This window comes from Arachis hypogaea, chromosome 5 (genome assembly GCF_003086295.3).
Source record: "Arachis hypogaea cultivar Tifrunner chromosome 5, arahy.Tifrunner.gnm2.J5K5, whole genome shotgun sequence".
In the NCBI taxonomy this organism is placed as follows: domain Eukaryota; kingdom Viridiplantae; phylum Streptophyta; class Magnoliopsida; order Fabales; family Fabaceae; genus Arachis; species Arachis hypogaea.
In genome coordinates, this window is record NC_092040.1 from 87,794,545 (window position 1) to 87,816,461 (window position 21,917).

The following is a 21,917-nucleotide window of genomic DNA, read 5'->3' on the forward strand; positions in this document are numbered from 1 at the left end:
AAAATATGAAACTAAAAGCACAACACTAAAAAATAACGTTTACTTACATACAAAGAAAATATAGGTACATGTGTATATATATATATACACACACACACACACAAAATGAAAGTAGAGGGTCAACGATACAAAATATTCAAACTCCAAACTCAGCCTGTGAAATTAAGGGTGGCGAGAGAATATATTTACATACATACATATAAATCCAAAGACCCAAAATACTAAAAAAAAAATATAGTTCTCCATACAACCTCTATGAGGTACAAAAGTAAAAAATATATATAAAGAGAGTTTTATACATATAGATAGGTCTAAACAGGACGAAATATAATATCCCAAAAGTCTCACTTCGCTGCAAAGAACTCCAGACGCCTACTCTTGACCTGCATATGAAAACACAAATATCCATATAGAATGAGAATCAGAAGTTTTCAGCATGATAAAGGTGCCACATACATAAGATATAAGGCCCCAAAAAGGCCAGAGGCAATACTAAAACTCTGACACTCAGATTGTAAAACTTAAAAATTTAAAACAGAAACCATAAACAGGGGTGATTCTCTAAAGTTCATAAACTTAACCAAACTCTAACCAAAATCCTCAATCATCTGCCTTCCTCCAATCCTCCAAACTCCGATGGTACTACACAGACAAACAAACAAACCAGGGCAATCACAATTAGAGTATAACTAATGCAAGTAACAAGTATAATAATTAAGCATATTAATTTACATAGGCACTCCCAAGTAATGCACAAACAAGCAAATCAAACATATGCATATGATATATGTCTATCCTATGACTGATGAGTCTTATCTGTCAATTATAAAGCCAATCCACATATCCGGTTGCTAAACCCTGGACAGTCCCTTGTACGCGCATCCCCAAGAGTCTATGTATAGCTTTTTCTCATTCATAATTAAATTTTTCTCATTGGGGGTACATTCCCAGGGCATTAAAGTGCCTGATCACCTCTTGTGACGTAGGGTTAACAGAATATCGAGTCTCAACCTGGAGCATGTGGTGGCGAACCACTGTTCTTACCCATAATCATTCATAATCATTCATTATGGCCATAACCATCACATATACATCATATCTCTGCACTTCTCATACATAATTAACCATATTTCAAGCTTACTTCACTTCTAAGTTACCCCCTTTTCGTAACTTATTCTCTTCACTATACTTAGGACAAATACATAGGATCTAAAAGAGTAAAAATAAAGGTTTAAAATCAAGTTTAAAATACAAAATCCAACTTACTGAAAAACAAGGCCCCACGTACGCGAACCATGTCATGCGTATGCAGAAGTGGTATTTTTCCTAACTCGCGAACACACCCCTTGTCCGCGTACGCGAGTACACTGGACAGAGGCGTATGACCACGTAAGTGGCCATGTCCACGCGTACGCGAGCACCCCATTTGGCCCATGTTGCGTACGCGGCACCTGCCCGCGTGCGCAAGGTCACCAAACAGAAGCGAACGGCTGTGTACGCAGCCATAAGCCCGCATACGCGCCACCTTCATTTTCCTTAAAAGTTGTTAAAGTGCAGATTTCATATTTTACATCTCCAACTTCTGACGTTCATAACTTCCTCTACAAAATTCTGTTTTCCACAAAATTTATACCGTTTTATAACTTTTGAAACTTTCTTTAATTTGAAATAAATTTCATTCCAATCCAAAATTTGAGGCTCCAGCTATGGACCGCCAAAGTTCATTAAAAATAAAGTTTTTGATCTAAAATTCCATTATCTATTTTTTCCACAATTTTCAACTCAAACCAACACTCTAAGTTTCAAACAAGACCAAAACATACCAAACCACATATCATTATTATACATTCACATCCTACACTCCTGTACACAATTTTACCGATTCCAACCCCAACCATTCACATCCAACACCACATTTATACTCAATCATCAATATATCATTGTTATTCATAATAATCATTATTTCATCAACCATCCACCACATCCATTTAACAACAACATACCTAATACTCACATCAAACAACACATAATTCAATAATGAAAACTACCACATGTACACCAACATATGATTCATCTTATTCTATGGTCGTCTAGCATAAGTTTTCACAAGATATTATAAATTACATACGAGAAACCAAAATCATACATTGACCGATTTTCTTGTATAGCCCAAAGACAACTCAACAAAGCAAGTCCACAAGCTCCACCAGCAAAAATTCAGCATCCAATTCTCCCAGTCAAGGTTTCATCTCCTCAATTATGCTCCCAATCACATATATGCACTACCTATTTCATATCATTATATCACCAACGGAGAATTCGGTCAAAACTCGACAAGTTCACTAAGCTAGCTTGATCCTAAATATTAAACCCAACAAAACCTCAACATCTAATTCATAGAATTTTCAAAAATCAGAGCAGGAAGAACTGAGATTGAGATTGGTACTTCCTTACCAAATTGACCATTGGGCTTTGTAGAGTTCGACGCAGTGGACGCGTGGCCGTAGACAATGCAGCAATCGGAGCTCGGAGTTGGAAGATATGTGGATTTGAATTGGGAACAAGGGTTTGAAACTTTTCTTCCCTTCCCTTATGTGTCTTTCAACGTGACATTCATGAAGAAGAAGGAGAATGAGCTTAAAGCTCATGTGCTTAAGTATGTTGGGTTGTATCTTAGGCCCAATACAGGCCGAGTTCACCTGGTTTGGCCCGTTTGTTCTAATTTTGGACCAAATCTTTTAAAATTAATATCAAATTTTTTTAATTAGATCTATCTCGTTAAACTATAAATTTTATATTTCTAACTTCTTTTATTAAAATTAATTTATTGGCTAATTATTTGTTAATTTTACGGAGTCTACATCTTACCTACCTAATTAAGAATTTTGTCCTCAAAATTCAGATTCAGTTACCTGAAAAGAGGTGTGGGTAGTCCTTCCGCATATATGATTTGAGTTTCCAAGTGTGTTCTTCAATACCAACTCGACTCCAAACTACTTTAACCAATGAAACTTCCTTTCTGTGTAAACGCTTAATGCAAGAATCGTCGATTCTAATCGAAGCCACTTGAAGTGTCAGATCTTCCTTTAATTGCACCGAATCAGGATGCAGAACATGACTAGCATCAAGAGTATACTTTCAAAGCTGTGACCCGTGAAACACGTCGTGTAGGTTCAAAAGATGTGGCGGTAAGGCAATTTTGTAGGCTACCAATCCAATTCTCTTCAGAATTTGAAACGGATCGATATAACGGGGATTCAACTTCTTAGTTTTAATTGCTCTTCCCACTCCGGGGGTTGGTTTGACCTTTAAGAACACATGCTCCCTTCTTTAAATTCTAAAGGCTTCTATCTCTGATCGGCATAGTTTTTCTGACGACTTTGAGCAGTAAGCATTCTGCTTCGGATTTTCTTGACCTGTTCAATGGTCTCAACTATCATTTTAGACCCTAACAAGCTTGTTTCCCCAGGCTCATACCAGTATAGCGGAGATTGACACTTTCTTCCATACAAGGCCTCAAACGGAGCCATTCCGATGCTTGCATGGTAACTATTATTATACACAAATTTCACTAGCGGTATATACTGATCCCAACACGCCGACTAGTCCAAGACACAAGTCCTCAGCATATCCTCCAGGGTTTGGATTGTCCTCTCCAATTGGCCATCAGTTTAAGGGTGGTATGCAGTACTTAGACTCAACTGAGTTACAAACACCCGTTAGAAAGCTCCCTAGAATCTAGAAGTGAAACGTGGATCTCTGTCGAAGATTATCATGGTAGGTACACCATGCAACCTCACAATTTCCTTGATGTACATCCCTGCTAACTTCTCCAAAGTATAATTCACCCGAACGGATAAAAAGTGAGCCAACTTTGTCAGTCGATCCACAATCACTCAAACAGCGTCAAATCCAGCTCGAGTTATTGGTAAACCTAACACGAAGTCCATTACGATGCTCTCCCACTTCCATTGTGGAATTTTAATGGCTGAAGGGTTCCAGATGGTTTTTGATGTTCAATCTTGATCTTCTGATAGGTTAAACACTTGGAAACGTATAACGCTACGTCATTCTTCATTCTTGGCCACCAGAACATTGCTTTCAGATCGTGATACATCTTGGTACTTTCTGGGTGTATGGGGAACCCGCTCCTATATATGCACCTCCTTTACGATATCTTGGCGCAAGGTCCTAACGTCCGGCACACAGATCCTACCCTTGAATCTTCATAAATCGTCTCTGTCCCATGATACTCTTCACCACTTTCCTTGCTCAATTACCGGCAACACCTTCTATAATTCCTTATCGTCTTGTTGAGCTTTTAAGATTTCAGACTTAAAAATCACTTGAAATTTGCAACTGACTTAAGCACAGAGTTCCTGACACTTCTCCGACACCCAAGTTCAGATTCTCAAATGCCTTTAACAACTCTTGTTCTCGAAGCATCATCGAAGCAGCACACAATTATTTTTGGCTTAGGGCATCTGCCACAACATTTGCTATTCTCGGGTGGTACTCTGCTACAATCATCTGATCTTGTTTTAACAGCAGCAGCTCAAGCTTCTTAGTGTTCCTAACTGAACTGAAAAAGTACTTTCTATAGAACTCCGTTCGGAATAACTCCCAAGATATCACAGTGTCATCTGGTTGCAGAATGCGTCACATTTCCTGCCACTAGTATTGGACTTCACCCTATAACTGGTAGGTCCCAAATTCTACCCATTATTCCTCGAGAACCTACTGAGCTTACAAGGCCTGCTCCATTACTTGGAGCCAGTTATCGGCCTCTGTAGGGTTTGTAGTTCCTCTGAAGGTCAGACGGTGCACCTTTAGAAAGTAACAAGTGTAATCGGTCCCTCGTCACCGTTATTACCGTTCCCATTATTCATTTGATTCCCCAAGGCTTCAGCTATCACCTGCATAGCCGCAATCATGTTTTCCAGGGCAGCCATAAAGTCCACAAGGTCATTTCCTGCCGTTCCAGGGTTTGCATTACCTATTCTACCTCTGCGTCACCCATGACTACGTCTGCGAGTCGACATCTGGTTCCTGTTCACACCAAACAAGTGATATCAAATTGATCAGTCTCAATATCACAAGTCTAGTGCTTGAAAATCCCAAATGCATGCTCATAAATATTCATGCTACATATATCATTTAGATAACCTAATTTAGCATGTACAGACTCCCAGAGTATGCCCAGAAGCATAGTCAGTCCGTCCCTTAGGCTCTACATGAACGAACTGCTCTGATACCATAATGTAACACCCTACCACATAGAGACCTTTACGCTTAAGTCGTAAAACAGAGATGGTGTGGTATTACAATCTCTAAAATAAAATATATACGTAAAATAATTGAAAGAATATAATATTCGAGAAGCTTTGAAGGATAGTTAAAGCAAAAATGTGAAACTAAAAGTGTAACACTCAGAAATAACGTTTACTTGTGTACGAAGAAAGTATATGTACATGTGCATATATATACATACGTACACACAATGAGAGTAGATGGTCAATGACACAAAATATTCAAGCTCCAAGCTTTGCCTGCAAAGCTAAGGTTGGTCAGAGAATATTTACATACATATATGTAAATCCAAAGTCCCAAAATACTCAAAAAGAAAACCTAGTTCTCCATACAACCTCTGTGAGATGAAGTAAAACATATATATAAGGAGAGTTCAATACATATAGATAGGTTTAAACAGAACGAAATATAATATCTCAAAATTCTCACTTCGCTGCAAAGAACTCCAGACGCTTAGTGTGGTGCATCTCGACTTAGATCTAAAAAATACAAATATCCGTATAGAATGAGAACTGGAGGTTCTCAATATGGTAATGGTGCCGCATACATATGATATAAGGCCCCGAGAAAGCCAAAGGCAATCCTAGAACTTCGACACTCAGATTGTAAAACTTAAAAATTTAAAACAGAAACCTTAAACAGGGGTGATTCTCTAAGGTTCCTAAACTTAACCAAACTGTAACCAAAATCCTCAATCATCTGCCTTTCTCCAATCCTCCAAACTCCGGTGGTACCACACAGACAAACAAATAGACCAAGGCAATCACAATTAGAGTACAAATAATGCAAGTAACAAGTATAACAATTAGGCATATTAATTCACATAGGCACTCCCAAGTAATGCACAAACAAGATCAAACATATGCATATGATGTATGCCTGCACTATGGTTGATGAGTCTCATCTGTCGATTATAAAGCCAACCTGACATGTCCGGCTGCTAAACCCTAGACAGTCCCTCGTGTACGCATCCCAAGAGTCTATGCATAGCTTTTTCTCATTTATAAATAAATTCTGCTCATTGGGGGATTTTCCCGTATCGTTAAAGTGCCTGGTCACTTCTTGCGACGTAAGGTCAACAGAGTATCGAGTCTCATCCTAGAGCATGTGGTGGCAAGCCACTGCTCTTACCTAGAAAAACTCGTATCTCAGATAAAAAAAGTGCATAAGCCACCTTATCATTCATTATGGCCATAATTATCACATATACATCATATCTTTGCACTTCTCATATATGGTTCACCATATTTCAAGCTTGCTTCACTTCTAAGTTACCTCCCTTTTCGTAGCTTATTCTCTTCACTATACTTAGGACTAATACTTAGGATCTAAAAGAGTAAAAATAAAAGTTTAGAGGTTTAAAATCATGTTTAAAATACAAAATCCAACTTACTGAAAAACAAAGCTCCGCGTACGCGAATATGTCACGCATACACTGATACACGGAAGTGGTATTTTTCCCAACTCGCGTACGCAACTCTTGTCTACATATGCGAGTACACTGAACGGAGGCGTATGACCGTGTAAGTGGCCGTGTCCACGTGTACCCGGGCACCCCATTTGGCCCATGTCGCGTATGCGGCACCTGTTTGCGTGCGCTAGGGCAACAAACAGAGGCGAACAGCCACGTACGCAACCATAAGCCCACGTACGCGCCACTTTATTTTCTTTAAAAGTGGTTAAAGTACATATTTCATATTTTACATCTTCAACTTTTGACGTCCATAACTTCCTCACAAAATTCTGTTTTACACGAAATTTATACCGTTTTATAACTTTTGAAACTATCTTTAATTTGAAACAAATTTCATTCTAATCCAAAATTTGAGGCTCCAGTTATGGACCACCAAATTTTTTTAAAAATCAAGTTTTTCATCTATAATCCCAACTTCTATTTTTACCACAATTTCCAACTCAAACCAACACTCCGAGTTTCAAACAACACCAAAACAAATTGTAACACCCTACCATACAGAGTCTTATGCTTAAGTCATAATTCAGAGATGGCAAGATATTACGACCTCTAAAATAAAAATTTAGTACGTATAATAGTATGAAGGATTGATCATAACTAGGAGCCTTTGTAGAAAAAGGGGTAAACAAAAATCGCAACTCGAAAGCGCAACACTCCGATCGATAACGTAACGAATAAGGATAACCACGCGAGATTATATATATACAAAAGAGTGTCAAAAATAGGAATATCAAGACTCAAAATCCGGCTGCGAAGATAACCGGTTCGAGCATAACAATATATACATATGATAAAATAAGGAAAACCCCAAAGGGACACAAATACAGAAACCTATTCTCCAAAATCTCCCATAAGAGGAGTCATCACAGTTTGTATTATTTAATGGAGATAAAAGTATCTAAACAAAACATATAAACTAAAACAGAGTCCCCAAGAACAAAGGATCTTCGCTAATTCAGAAGTCTCCAGCAGGCCTCAACGAGAAACCTCAAGTCCTGCATCTGAAAACCACAAAATCCGCATGGGTGAGAACCAGAGGTCCCCAGCATGGTAACAGCTTCCACATATATAATACATAATAATAGAGGAAAGCCAAAGGCAATCCTAGAACTTCCTCCAGATAATATCAAAGCTTATAAACAAGCTAAACCATATGTGGCGACTGACTAAAGATTCTTCAGTCTAACTAATACTTCCCTTTCCAATTCCTTCACACCTCCCAACCACCATCAGGAGTATAATGTAGCAAACACAGTTATATCAAACAAGGAATATACAAATAGGAACAATTAAGGCATTTAGATAATTAGCAAGTAATATGCAATCAAATAGGCAATCTCAAACAATTCATATAGTATGCATATGATGGATGCCTGTCCCTAGTGGCTGATGATATCATCTGTCGGTTATAGAGCCAACCCAACAAGTCCTGGTAGCTAACCATTGGACTGTCCATCTGTCGCTGATAAACCACTATTTTATAGTTTATATTGTGTTTAATTGTGTGGTTTTGTCGTGATCCTTACCTACTTATTCATCAATTTAGCATGCATTTAGATTTCTTTCCTGAATTTATTACATATTTAAAAATTGCTTCCTAGAGACTTTAATTATTTAATTTTAATTCTCCTTTATTCCATTCAATGCCGTAATCCGTGTGTCAAACGTTTCAGGCTTTATAGGGCATGAATGAGACAGAGATTGAAGAGGAAGCTAGCAAAAATGGAAGGAACACAAGAGTTTGAGGAGATAACCAGCGAAAAGTGACGCGATCGCATGGCTCACGCGACCGCACGAAGGAGCGCAAATCGCAGTGACGCGGCCGCATGGCTTGCGCGGCCGCGCGGATTGGAAAGCACAAGCAACGCGGTAGCGTGGACGACGCGAACGCGTGAAGAGGAAAAGCGCCAGCGACGCGTCCGCATGGACGACGCGATCGCGTGACATGCGCGATCTGCATAAACTGCAGAATCTGAAACCAGCGATTTTGGACCCTATTTCGGCCCAATTTTCGGCCCGGAACAGCAGACTAGAGTCAGAGAATATGCAGAAACAATAGAAAAACATTCATTGAGTAGTTTAGATCTAGTTTTTCACTCTCTTAGATTTTTCTCTCTAGTTTTAAGAATTTTAATTTTCAATTGATCTTAGCATTGGAACATTGAGAAGAGTTATTTTCCTCATCAAGATTTCATCACTCTAGTTTGTTCTCTTAACTTGGTTTTATTCTTCCATGTTCTTTGTTATGTTCAATTTTGTCATTCAGATATTTTTATGATTAATTAATGCAAGGATTATTTCTTTTTAATTTAAATTCCATTCCAATAATCATGTCTTCTTTTAATTCCCTTTCATGTGCCATGGATTCTTTATTTACAATGTGAGAGTAGTTTCATTACTTGATGGGGAGTTGATTAAAAGGAACTCTTGAGTTGGAAGGATTGAAAGAAAAATTTGTAATTGGGTTAAATGTTAGATTGCTATCCTGTCACCGACGCCAATCCCTTTGAACTAAGTGGGTTGCAACTTGTGAACAGATCTGGCATTTCCACTTGTTTGACTTTCTCTTACCTAGTAAGGGATAACCAAACAGAACAACTATTAATTATAAATTAATCTTACAATCACACCATCAATGATAGAGATTCTAACCAATCAATTCCCAGGCAAGGCCTCTTATTTTTATTATTTAAAATTCCTCAATTTAAATCCCAATTTACTTAGCTCAACTCTTTTTGGAATATCTGATTAATAAAACAGCACATTTTTCTGCAACTCGTTGGGAGACGACCTGGGACTTAAAACTCCCAGTAATTTTAATTTAAGCTTTCAGTGACATATTTCTAAATTGATAGGCAGATTTTTGGTGAGTTAAGAACTATACTTGCAACGTAACCATTTTAATAAATTTTTAATTCACCAGCTTCTGCACTCCATCAATTTTTGGCGCCGTTGCCGGGGAGTTGCAATAGAGTGCTTATTTTATTAATTAGAATTTATTTATTTGCATTTTCTTTAATTTTGCTACTATGAGCTGCGTGTTTCTTCTGTCAAATGACACGTTCACTTCTTGATCCGTGCTTGCTAATATTCGATCCTGAAATTGAAAGAACAATTTCACGAATACGGCGAGAACAGCGTAGGTTAGTCCCCTCTGAGGGCGGATCTGAAAGTGAATCTGAGGAAGAAACCAGCCCCCGTTCTACTGATTCGGTTGTTTTACGTGCAGAAAACATGGCAGCTAGAAGAATTACCATTCAGGAGGAAGGAGCTCCTGATTTTACACTACAACCGTTTCAAGTGCATCATCCAGTGGTAGCTACGGATTTTGAAATAAAGACCGCACTGCTAAATTTGATGCCCAAGTTTCATGGCCTACCTGCTCAAGAGCCTATCAAGCACTTGAGAGATTTCCAGGCAGCCTGTTCTACTGTCAGGCGTGATGGCGCTGATGAAACTTCAATTCTGCTGAAAGCTTTTCCATTCTCTCTTGAGGAAAAAGCAAGAGAGTGGTACTGGTGCACGAAATTGCAATCACACTTTTACAATTCTGCACAACTAACCAGCAAGTGCACTGGGTCATCCAAGTAATACCTTACGTGAGTAAGGGTCGATCCTACGGAGATTTTTGGCTTGAAGCAAGCTATAGTTATCTTGTAACTCTTAGTCAGGATATCACTAATTATCAGGGTTGATTGTAAAAAGTAAAAGAACATGAAATAAGTACTTGTTTTGCAGAAATAGAGAACATGTTGAGGTTTTGGAGATGCTCTATCTTCTGAATCTTTGCTTTCCTACTGTCTTCTTCTTCAGGCACGCAAGACTCCTTTCATGGCAAGCTGTATGTAGGGTTTCACCGTTGTCAATGGCTACCTCCCATCCTCTCAGTGAAAATGTTCAACGCGCTCTGTCACAGCACGGCTAATCATCTGTCGGTTCTCAATCAGGTTGGAATAGAATCCAGTGATTCTTTTGCGTCTGTCACTAACGTCCAGCCCTCAGGAGTTTGAAGCTCGTCACAGTCATTCAATCCTTGAATCCTACTCAGAATACCACAGACAAGGTTTAGACCTTCGGAATTCTCTTGAATGCCGCCATCAATTCTAGCTTATACCACGAAGATTCTGATTAAGGAATCCAAGAGATATCTACTCAATCTAAGGTAGAACGGAGGTGGTTGTCAGGCACACGTTCATAGTTGAGAATGATGATGAGTGTCACGGATCATCACATTCATCAGGTTGAAGAACAAGTGATATCTTAGAATAGAAGCAAGCGTGATTGAATGAAAAACAGTAGTAATTGCATTAATTCATCAAGACACAGCAGAGCTCCTCAACCCAACCATGGGGTTTAGAGACTCATGCCGTAGAAAATACAATAAGAAACGTGTAAAGTGTCATGAGGTACAGATACAATGTCCAAAGATCCTATTAATAGTGAACTAGTAACCTAGGGTATACAAAAATGAGTAAATGACGTAAAAATCCACTTCTGGGTCCACTTAGTGTGTGCTTGGGCTGAGCATTGAAGCTTTCATGTGTAGAGACTTTTTCTGGAGTTAAACGCCAGCTTTTATGCCAGTTTGGGCGTTTAACTCCAATTTTTATGCCAGTTCCAGCGTTAAACGCTGGGAATTCTGAAGCTGATTTGCAACGCCGGTTTGGGCCATCAAATCTCGGGCAAAGTATGGATTATTATACATTGCTGGAAATCCCAGGATGTCTACTTTCCAACGCTGTTAAGAGCGCGCCAATTGGGCTTCTGTAGCTCCAGAAAATTCACTTCGAGTGCAGGGAGGTCAGAATCCAACAGCATCTGCAGTCCTTTTTAGCCTCTGAATCAGATTTTTGCTCAGGACCCTCAATTTCAGCCAGAAAATACCTGAAATCACAGAAAAACACACAAACTCATAGTAAAGTCCAGAAAAGTGAATTTTAACTAGAAACTAATAAAAATATAATAAAAACTAACTAAAACATACTAAAAACATACTGAAAACAATGCCAAAAAGCGTATAAATTATCCGCTCATCACAACACCAAACTTAAATTGTTGCTTGTCCCCAAGCAACTGAAAATCAAAATAGAATAAAAAGAAGAGAATATACTATAGACTCCAAAATATCAAAGAAACTAAGCTCCAATTAGATGAGCGGGACTAGTAGCTTTTTGCTTCTGAACAGTTTTGGCATCTCACTTTTATCCTTTGAAGTTTAGAATGATTGGCCTCTATAGGAACTCAGAACTCAGATAGTGTTATTGATTCTCCTAATAAAGTATGATGATTCTTGAACATAGCTACTTTATGAGTCTTGGCTGTGGCCCAAAGCACTATGTCTTCCAGTATTACCACCGGATACATACATGCCACAGACACATAATTGGGTGAACCTTTTCAGATTGTGACTCAGCTTTGCTAGAGTCCCCAATTAGAGGTGTCCAGGGTTCTTAAGCACACTCTTTTTGCCTTGGATCACAACTTTATTTCTTTTTCTCTTTCTTTTCTTTTCGTTTTTTTGTATTCACTGCTTTTTCTTGCTTCAAGAATCAATTTGATGATTTTTTAGATCCCCAATAACAGTTCTCCTTTTTCTTCATTCTTTCAAGAGCCAACAATTTTAACATTCTTAAAACAACAAATTCAAAAGACATGCACTGTTCAAGCATTCATTCAGAAAACAAAAAGCATTGTCACCACATCAAACTAATTCAACTAGTTTCAAAGATGAATTCGAAATCCTGTACTTCTTGTTCTTTTGTGATTAAAGCATTTTTCATTTAAGAGAGGTGATGGATTCATAGGACATTCATAGCTTTAAGACATGAACTTTAAATTTTATTAATTATGAATTAAGAACAAGACTCAAAAATAGATATAAGATGAGACTAATAGGAATAGAAAACAAAAATTTAAATAGGCTCCTAATGATATAGGTTATCACAGAGTTAGGACTCAACAACCTTGATTTTGAGAAGTGGATGCTCCCTCAACTTGAGAGGAGAGCTTTTGGCGTTTCAATTCTTGAAGTTCACGCCCCTGCTTCTCTTGTTCCTTCAGCAATTTGCAGAGCTTGCAGTTATGATTCTGCTGTTCTTCCTTAAGTTGCTCCATAGTTTCTTGCAACTTGGTGATAGATGCTTCTAGGCTGGCCTAGTAGTCAATTTCAGGAAATTCAGGGAGGAACTCCTGCGCCCTCTTTTTGATAGAGTTGTCCTGCATTTGTCCTTCCATTGACTTCTTGGTGATTGGATGTTCAATGGGTATGAATTCATCTACTCCCATCTTCACCCCAGCTTCTTTACAGAGCAAGGAGATTAAGCTTGGGTAAGCCAGTTTGGCTTCAGTGGAATTCTTATTTGCAATTGTGTAGATCTCACAAGCAATCAGATGATGAACTTCCACTTCTTTTTCAAGCATAATGCAATGAATCATCACTGCTCTCTTGATGGTGACCTCAGAACGGTTGCTAGTGGGCAATATGGAACGCCCAATAAAGTCTAGCCAGCCTCTTGCAATTGGTTTGAGGTCTCCCCTCTTGAGTTGGTTTGGGACACCTTTTGAATTGGTTATCCACTTAGTTCCAGGGAGGCAAATGTCCTCTAGAACTTGATCCAACCCCTTATCTGCTCTCACCATTCTCCTATTAAAGGATTCAGGATCATCTTGCAGTTGAGGCAATTTGAAGACCTCTCTTATTTTGTCCAGATGGAAGTAGATAACTTTCCCTCTAACCATGGTTCTGTAAGTATGGAAAGCAGTTCTAGTCATTCTCTGCTTATCTGTCAGCCACAGATTTGAGTAGAATTCCTGAACCATATTTCTTCCAACCTTTATCTCAGGATTGGTTAGAACTTCCCATCCTCTGTTTCAAATTTGCTCTTGGATCCCCGGGTATTCATCTTCTTTCAGATCGAATTTGACTTCCAGGATCACTGATCTCAGACCCATTATTTTGTGATAATGGTCTTCATGTTCTTTGGTTAAGAACTTCTCTTGATTCCAAAGATTCTTTGGATTATTCTCTTTCTTTCCTCTTAAATTGGTTTGTTTTCCCTTAGGAGCCATGATCTTGATGAATCTTGGCTTAGTGATTACGAAAAAGCACACCAAACTTAGAGGTTTGCTTGTCCTCAAGCAAAAGAAAGGAAAGAGGGGAGAGAGGAGGAGAGCAAATTCGAATGGTGTGGGGAAAGATGGTGGCCGAACATGTTTAAATAGGAGAGGAGGAGAGATTTTCGAAAATTTGAGGGAGATTTGAGAAGATATGGAAAAAATTTGAGGGGATAATTGAGTTTTTGAAAGAGCCTAGGAAAGGATTTGAAATAGATTTGAAGAAGATTTTAATTTTTGAAATTGGAAGGTGAATGATGAAAGTTTGTAATGTGTTTATGCAGAAAAATATGGATCAAAACAAGAAAGTTTGAAAAAATTTGAAGTGGGAAACAAAATCTCCTCCCCCTGCCTTTCTGGCGTTAAAACGCCCTGGCTGGCGTTAAACGCCAGAAATCCCTTCATCACTGGGCGTTTTGCTAAACGCCCAGGATGCTGCACACCTGGCGTTAAATGCCCAGAATGGTGCCCATTCTGGCGTTTAACGCCCAAAGTACCCCTTACTGGTGTTTTTTCGCCAGTAAGCTCTTTTTCTCTGCTTTTTGCACTGAATCCTTCTGTAACTCTGTGAATTCCTTCAATTTTGATAATTGCCCTTGTGGAAATGAAACATATAACCTGCTAATGACTGGGTTGCCTCCCAGCAAGCGCTTCTTTATTGTCTTTAGCTGGACCTTCACTGAGGATCATTCCAGCCTCAGTTTTGAGCATTCCTGCTCAAAATTGCTTTCAAGATAATGCTTGATCCTCTGTCCATTAACAATGAACTTTTTGTCAGAATCAGTATCCTGAAGCTCAACATATCCATATGGTGACACTCCTGTAATCACATACAGACCCCTCTACCGGGATTTAAGTTTTCTTGGGAACAATCTGAGCCTAGAGTTGAAGAGCAAAACTTTTTGTCCTGGTTCAAAGACTCTGGATGATAACTTCTTGTCATGCCACTTCTTTGCCTTTTCCTTATAAATCTTTGCATTTTCAAAGGCACTGAGTCTAAATTCATCTAGCTCATTTAGCTGGAGTAATCTCTTTTCACCAGCTAACTTAGAATCCAGGTTTAGGAATCTGGTTGCCCAGTAGGCTTTATGTTCCAGTTCCACGGGCAGATGACAGGCCTTGCCATACACAAGTTGGTATGGTGAGGTTCCTATTGGGGTCTTGAATGCTGTTCTGTATGCCCACAGAGCATCATCCAAGCTCTTTGCCCAATCCTTTCTTCGGGCTATTACATTCCGTTCTAGGATTCTTTTTAGCTCTCTGTTAGAGACTTCAGCTTGCCCATTTGTCTGTAGATGATACGGGGTTGCCACTTTGTGGCTAATTCCATATCGGACCATAGCAGAGTAAAGCTGTTTATTGCAGAAATGAGTACCCCCATCACTGATTATGACTCTGGGAACACCAAATCTGCTGAAGATGTATTTCTGGAGGAATTTCAGCACGGTTTTAGTATCATTAGTGGGTGTAGCAATTGCTTCTACCCATTTAGATACATAGTCCACTGCCACCAGAATATAAGTGTTTGAGTATGATGGTAGGAATGGACCCATAAAGTCAATTCTCCATACATCAAACAACTCAATCTCTAAGATCCCTTGTTGAGGCATGGCGTATCCGTGAGGCAAGTTACCAGCTCTTTGGCAGCTGTCACAGTTACGCACAAACTTTCGGGCATCTCTATAGAGAGTAGGCCAATAGAAGCCACATTGCAATCAAACTTTTACAATTCCGCACAACTGACCAGCAAGTGCACTGGGTCGTCCAAGTAATACCTTACGTGAGTAAGGGTCGATCCTACCGAGATTGTTGGCTTGAAGCAAGCTATGGTTATCTTGTAACTCTTAGTCAGGATATCACTAATTATCAGGGTTGATTGTAAAAAGTAAAAGAACATGAAATAAGTACTTGTTTTGCAGTAATAGAGAACAGGTTAAGGTTTTGGAGATGCTCTATCTTCTGAATCTTTGCTTTCCTACTGTCTTCTTCTTCAGGCACGCAAGACTCCTTCCATGGCAAGCTGTATGTAGGGTTTCACCGTTGTCAATGGCTACCTCCCATCCTCTCAGTGAAAATGTTCAACGCGCTCTGTCACAGCACGGCTAATCATCTGTCGGTTCTCAATCAGGTTGGAATAGAATCCAGTGATTCTTTTGCGTCTGTCACTAACGCCCAGCCCTCAGGAGTTTGAAGATCGTCACAGTCATTCAATCCTTGAATCCTACTCAGAATACCACAGACAAGGTTTAGACCTTCCGGATTCTCTTGAATGCCGCCATCAATTCTAGCTTATACCACGAAGATTCTGATTAAGGAATCCAAGAGATATCTACTCAATCTAAGGTAGAACGGAGGTGGTTGTCAGGCACACGTTCATAGTTGAGAATGATGATGAGTGTCACGGATCATCACATTCATTAGGTTGAAGAACAAGTGATATCTTAGAATAGAAGCAAGCGTGATTAAATGAAAAACAGTAGTAATTGCATTAATCCATCAAGACACAGCAGAGCTCCTCACCCCCAACCATGGGATTTAGAGACTCATGCCGTAGAAAATATAATGAGAAACGTGTAAAGTGTCATGAGGTACAGATACAATGTCCAAAGATCCTATTAATAGTGAACTAGTAACCTAGGGTATACAGAAATGAGTAAATGACGTAAAAATCCACTTCTGGGTCCACTTAGTGTGTGCTTGGGCTGAGCATTGAAGCTTTCATGTGTAGAGACTTTTTCTGGAGTTAAACACCAGCTTTTATGCCAGTTTGGGCGTTTAACTCCAATTTTTATGCCAGTTCCAGCGTTAAACGCTGGGAATTCTGAAGCTGATTTACAACGCCGGTTTGGGCCATCAAATCTCGGGCAAAGTATGGACTATTATATATTGCTGGAAAGCCCAGGATGTCTACTTTCCAAAGCCATTGCGAGCGCGCCAATTGGGCTTCTGTAGCTCTAGAAAATCCACTTCGAGTGCAGGGAGGTCAGAATCCAACAACATCTGCAGTCCTTTTCAGCCTCTGAATCAGATTTTTGCTCAGGACCCTCAATTTCAGCCAGAAAATACCTGAAATCACAGAAAAACACACAAACTCATAGTAAAGTCCAGAAAAGTGAATTTTAACTAGAAACTAATAAAAATATAATAAAAACTAACTAAAACATACTAAAAATATACTGAAAACAATGCCAAAAAGCGTATAAATTATCCGCTCATCAGGTACTACACTCAGCCTCTAGCAAACGTATCCAACTGGGATACACTCAGAAAGGAGTTCCTGAAAAAATTCTTCCCATCTGAAGTTACTGATAAACTGAGGAAGGATATCTCTACAATTGTTCAGGATGACAATGAGACTCTCTTTGAATACTGGGAGCGCTTCAATAATCTTCTGGAAGCATGCCCCCACCACATGATTGACAAGATCGTGCTACTCAGCTATGTCACACAAGGTATGAGACCCCAAGATAAGACCACATTGGAAAGTGCCAGCAATGGGTCTATGAAGAAGTACAAGACCGCTGATGAAGCTTGGCAATTGATCAGTGATTTAGCTGAATCTACTCGGAACCACAGACAGAAGCAAGGCCGTTCAAGGGCCATTGCAGAAGTATCTTCTGGCATAGAGACTGCTGCTCTAAATTGAAGCATCTGTGAAATGACCAACCTGCTGAAGCAAATGCAGTTAAATCAACAAGCTCAGCAAACTCAACCGCAGCAAAACCAACAACTAGTTCCACAAAGAATTTGCAGAATTTGTGCTGATTACAGCCATTACACTGATGAATGCCCGCAGCTCCAACAAGAAGACAACATGGTGGCATCCACTCACAACTTCTATAACCGCCCCAACCAAGGGTACAATCAAAGTGGAAATAATAACCATGGATGGCAGGACAATTCAAACCAGAATTGGAGGGATAACAATAATAGGGGAGGCAGAGATAATCAAAGAAATCAGAGGTGGAATAATTACAATAACAGGCAGCAAAATCAACCATACCAAGCACCTCACCTGAGGCAAAACCAAGGACCACCGAACAATCAGCAGCAAACCTCTCAATTTACTCATTCTTCTGTATCTTCTAATGAAGAATTATTACAAGCTTTTGAGAAAAGACAACTGGCCATGGAAAATACCATCGTGAACAGTATTAATGCCAGTCTGAATGGTTTCACCTCTACTCTACAAGCTTTTATGACACAACTTGGTTCAGCACAAAATTCCAGTAACCAACCTTCAAGCACCACTGGAATCCCCTCTCAACCATTACCCAATCAAAAGGGAGGAATTAATGCCATCACCCTGAGGTCCGAAACCATACTGTAGGAGAGGAATCAGGAGGAACCAAGCTCACCAGAATACGCCTCAGCTGAAGAGGTGGTAGAAATCGAAGATGTTGAAGAGGAAGAGGATATACAGGACATAGCTGAAGAAGTGATAGCTCAACCACAGGAAGAGGCACAAAAAGGTGCAGGCACCACAGAAAACACTACTCCCATTCCATTTCCACAACTTGCAAGGAAGCCTAGGAAGCAACTGGAACCTGATCCTAAAATGGTAGAAATATTCAAAAAGGTTGAGGTAACTGTTCCCCTTTTTGATGTTATTAAGCAGGTACCTAAATATGCAAAGTTTCTAAAAGACTTATGTATCCATAAAGATAAAATTACTGAATTAGAAACTATTCCTTTAGGTAGTTCTATATCTGCTTTAATGGGAGGATTACCTGAAAAATGTAGTGATCCAGGTCCTTGCATAGTTAGTTGTACTATTGGTGGTGTAGTAATTTATGATTGCATGTGTGACTTAGGAGCATGTGTCAGTATAATGTCTTTATCTATATATGATGTTTTAAGGCTCCCTCCCTTAAAAAGGTCGGCAGCTCATTTTGTGTTAGCAGATAAAAGCATTATTACAGTTGCTGGAGTTGCTGAAGATGTTTTGGTGAACATTAAAGGGCTCACATTTCCCACTGATTTTTATATCTTGGAGATGCCCCATAATGATTCAGATAAGCCATCATCAATCCTACTTGGAAGACCATTCCTGAAGACATCAAAATTCAAATTGGATGCTTTTTCAGGGACATACTCCTTTGAAATAGATGGCCGCATAGTAATCTTCAATCTAAATGGAGTCATTGACAACCCCCCAGAAGATCGTTCTATCTTCCAGTGTGATGTCATAGACGAAAGTGTGGCTGAAGTTCAAAAGGAAGAGTTTGAAGAGAGGCACACTGGACAAGGTCCAAGTGTGGGGACCCTCTTAACTGACAATGAGGACACTTCGCCATTTTCACAAGCCCCAAATAACCCAGAGCCTGTCCATGATCAAAAGTTAGAATTAAAACCTCTCCCTCCACATCTCAAATATGCTTACCTTGAGGATGAGCAGAAGCTTCCGGTTATTATTGCAAGAGAACTGACTTCTCAACAAGAAGAACATCTACTTGATGTGTTGAGGAAGCATAAGAAGGCAATAGGGTGGAGTTTGGTAGACATAGTGGGAATCAACTCTCAAATATGCGAGCACAGAATATTTTTAGAAGAGGGAGCAAGACCTGTCCGAAAACCACAAAGAAGATTGAATCCTACCATCTTGGAAGTTGTCAAAAAGGAAGTGACCAGACTATTGGAGGCCGGTATCATATATCCCATTTCAGACAGTGAATGGGTAAGCCCAGTGCAAGTGGTGCCCAAGAAGTCCAAAGTCACTACAGTGAAAAATGAGCATGGAGAGCTCATAGAAACTAGAGTTCAGAATGCTTGGAGAGTCTGCATTGATTACAGGCGTCTCAACCAAGCTACTCGTAAGGATCACTATCCACTTCCATTCATAGATCAAATGCTGGATCGCCTGTCAGGTAAATCACATTATTGCTTTTTAGATGGTTACACAGGTTATTTCCAGATTCATATAGCTCTTGAAGATCAGGAAAAGACTACTTTTACATGTCCTTTTGGGACCTATGCTTATAAGAGAATTCCCTTTGGCTTGTGCAATGCACCAGCTACTTTCCAAAGGTGCATGATGAGTCTTTTCTCTGATCTTATTGAGGACTGTATAGAAGTTTTTATGGACGATTTTAGCGTTTATGGTGATTCTTTTAACCTTTGCTTAGATGGATTATCTAGAGTATTAGATAGATGTATTAATACAAACCTTGTATTGAATTTCGAAAAATGCCACTTTATGGTAAAGCAAGGGATTGTATTGGGACATGTGGTATCTAATAATGGCATTTCTGTAGACCCAGCAAAGGTGAATGTTATTTCTAGTTTACCTTACCCCTCTTCTGTGAGGGAAGTCCGTTCGTTCCTTGGCCATGCAGGTTTCTACAGGAGATTTATTAAGGACTTTAGTAAGGTGGCACTTCCCTTATCCAGATTACTACAAAAGGATATTGAGTTCGAGTTCAGTGAGGATTGCAAACAAGCATTTGATAAGCTAAAGACTGCTCTAACTCAAGCTCCAATTGTGAGAGGACCCGATTGGAGCCAGCCATTTAAAATCATGTGCGATGCTTCCAACCATGCAATAGGAGCAGCACTGGCTCAGCGTGAAGGTAAAAATCTTTTTGTTATTGCCTATGCGTCTAAGACTTTAGACACTGCCCAGTCCAATTATACTACTACTGAGAAAGAGCTACTTGCTATTGTTTTTGCTCTGGATAAATTCCGGACTTATTTACTTGGTACTAGAGTAGTAGTGTATTCGGACCATGCAGCTCTAAAGTATCTATTGGCTAAAAAGGAATCCAAACCAAGACTTATACGTTGGATACCGCTGTTACAAGAGTTTGATTTAGAAATCAAGAATAGGAGTGGTAATCAAAATTTAGTTGCAGACCACTTGAGTCGCCTTGAACATATTAAAGATGATTCTACTCCTATAGATGATAATTTTCCTTTTAACAACCTGCAAGCAGTATCTGAAGTAGTCCCTTGGTATGCACCTATTGCTAATTATTTAGTTAGCCGCACATTTCCTCCACATTTTTCTAAACATCAAAGAGACAAGCTGAAAAGCGAGTCTAAATATTATATATGGGATGACCCATATTTATAGAGATGTGGCGCTAACCAGATAATTAGACGTTGTGTACCTCAATCAAAATTCCAGTCCATTTTAGAGGCCTGTCACTCATCTGAGAGTGGATGACATTTTGGCCCTCAACGAACAGCTAGAAAGATCTTAGACTGTGGATTCTGGTGGCCTACTCTTTTTAGAGATGCTGCTGAGTTTTGTAAATCTTGTCGCCCATGCCAGAAATTTGGTAACATATCCAAGAGGGATGAGATGCCTCAACAATATATGCTTTTCTGTGAAATTTTTTATGTTTGGGGCATTGACTTCATGGGTTCATTTCCAAATTCTAGCGGATATTTTTATATATTGTTAGCTGTAGATTATGTTTCCAAATGGATGGAAGCAATTCCTACCCGCACTGATGATGCTAACACTGTTGTTTCCTTTGTGAGAAACCATATTATATGCCGCTTTGGATCACCACGAGCGATCGTGAGCGATCAAGGCACCCATTTTTGTAACAGGAGACTAACCGGATTGATGAAGAAGCATGGGATAATCCATAAAGTTGCAACAGCTTACCATCCCCAAACTAATGGGCAAGCCGAGGTGTCAAACAGAGAAATTAAACGTATCTTGCAAAAGATAGTAAAGCCTCACAGAAAAGACTGGAGCACCAGACTACAAGATGCACTGTGGGCATATAGAACAGCATACAAGACACCCATTGGGATGAGTCCCTTCCGCTTAGTTTATGGAAAAGCTTGTCATCTCCCAGTTGAAATCGAACACAGAGCCTTCTGGGCAGTTAAAGAGTGCAACATGGAGATTGAGACTGCTGGAGCTGAAAGAAAGTTGCAACTGCAGGAACTGGAGAACCTTCACCTAGAAGCTTACGAGAACTCCAGAATATACAAGGAAAAGATGAAAGCTGTGCATGATCAAAACATCAAGAAGAGAGAGTTCCAACCTGGAGATTTTGTTCTC

The 21,917-nt window shown here is 39.5% G+C and overlaps 1 non-coding gene across 1 annotated transcript; it reads right to left on the minus strand.

The window, feature by feature from the left end:
- Window positions 1-17,207: 17,207 nt before the first annotated feature.
- On the minus strand, window positions 17,208-17,315 carry LOC112805107 (small nucleolar RNA R71). The gene has a single exon (XR_003203716.1). It is a non-coding gene; the product is annotated as a small nucleolar RNA R71 (small nucleolar RNA).
- Between the last annotated feature and the right edge of the window lie 4,602 nt (window positions 17,316-21,917).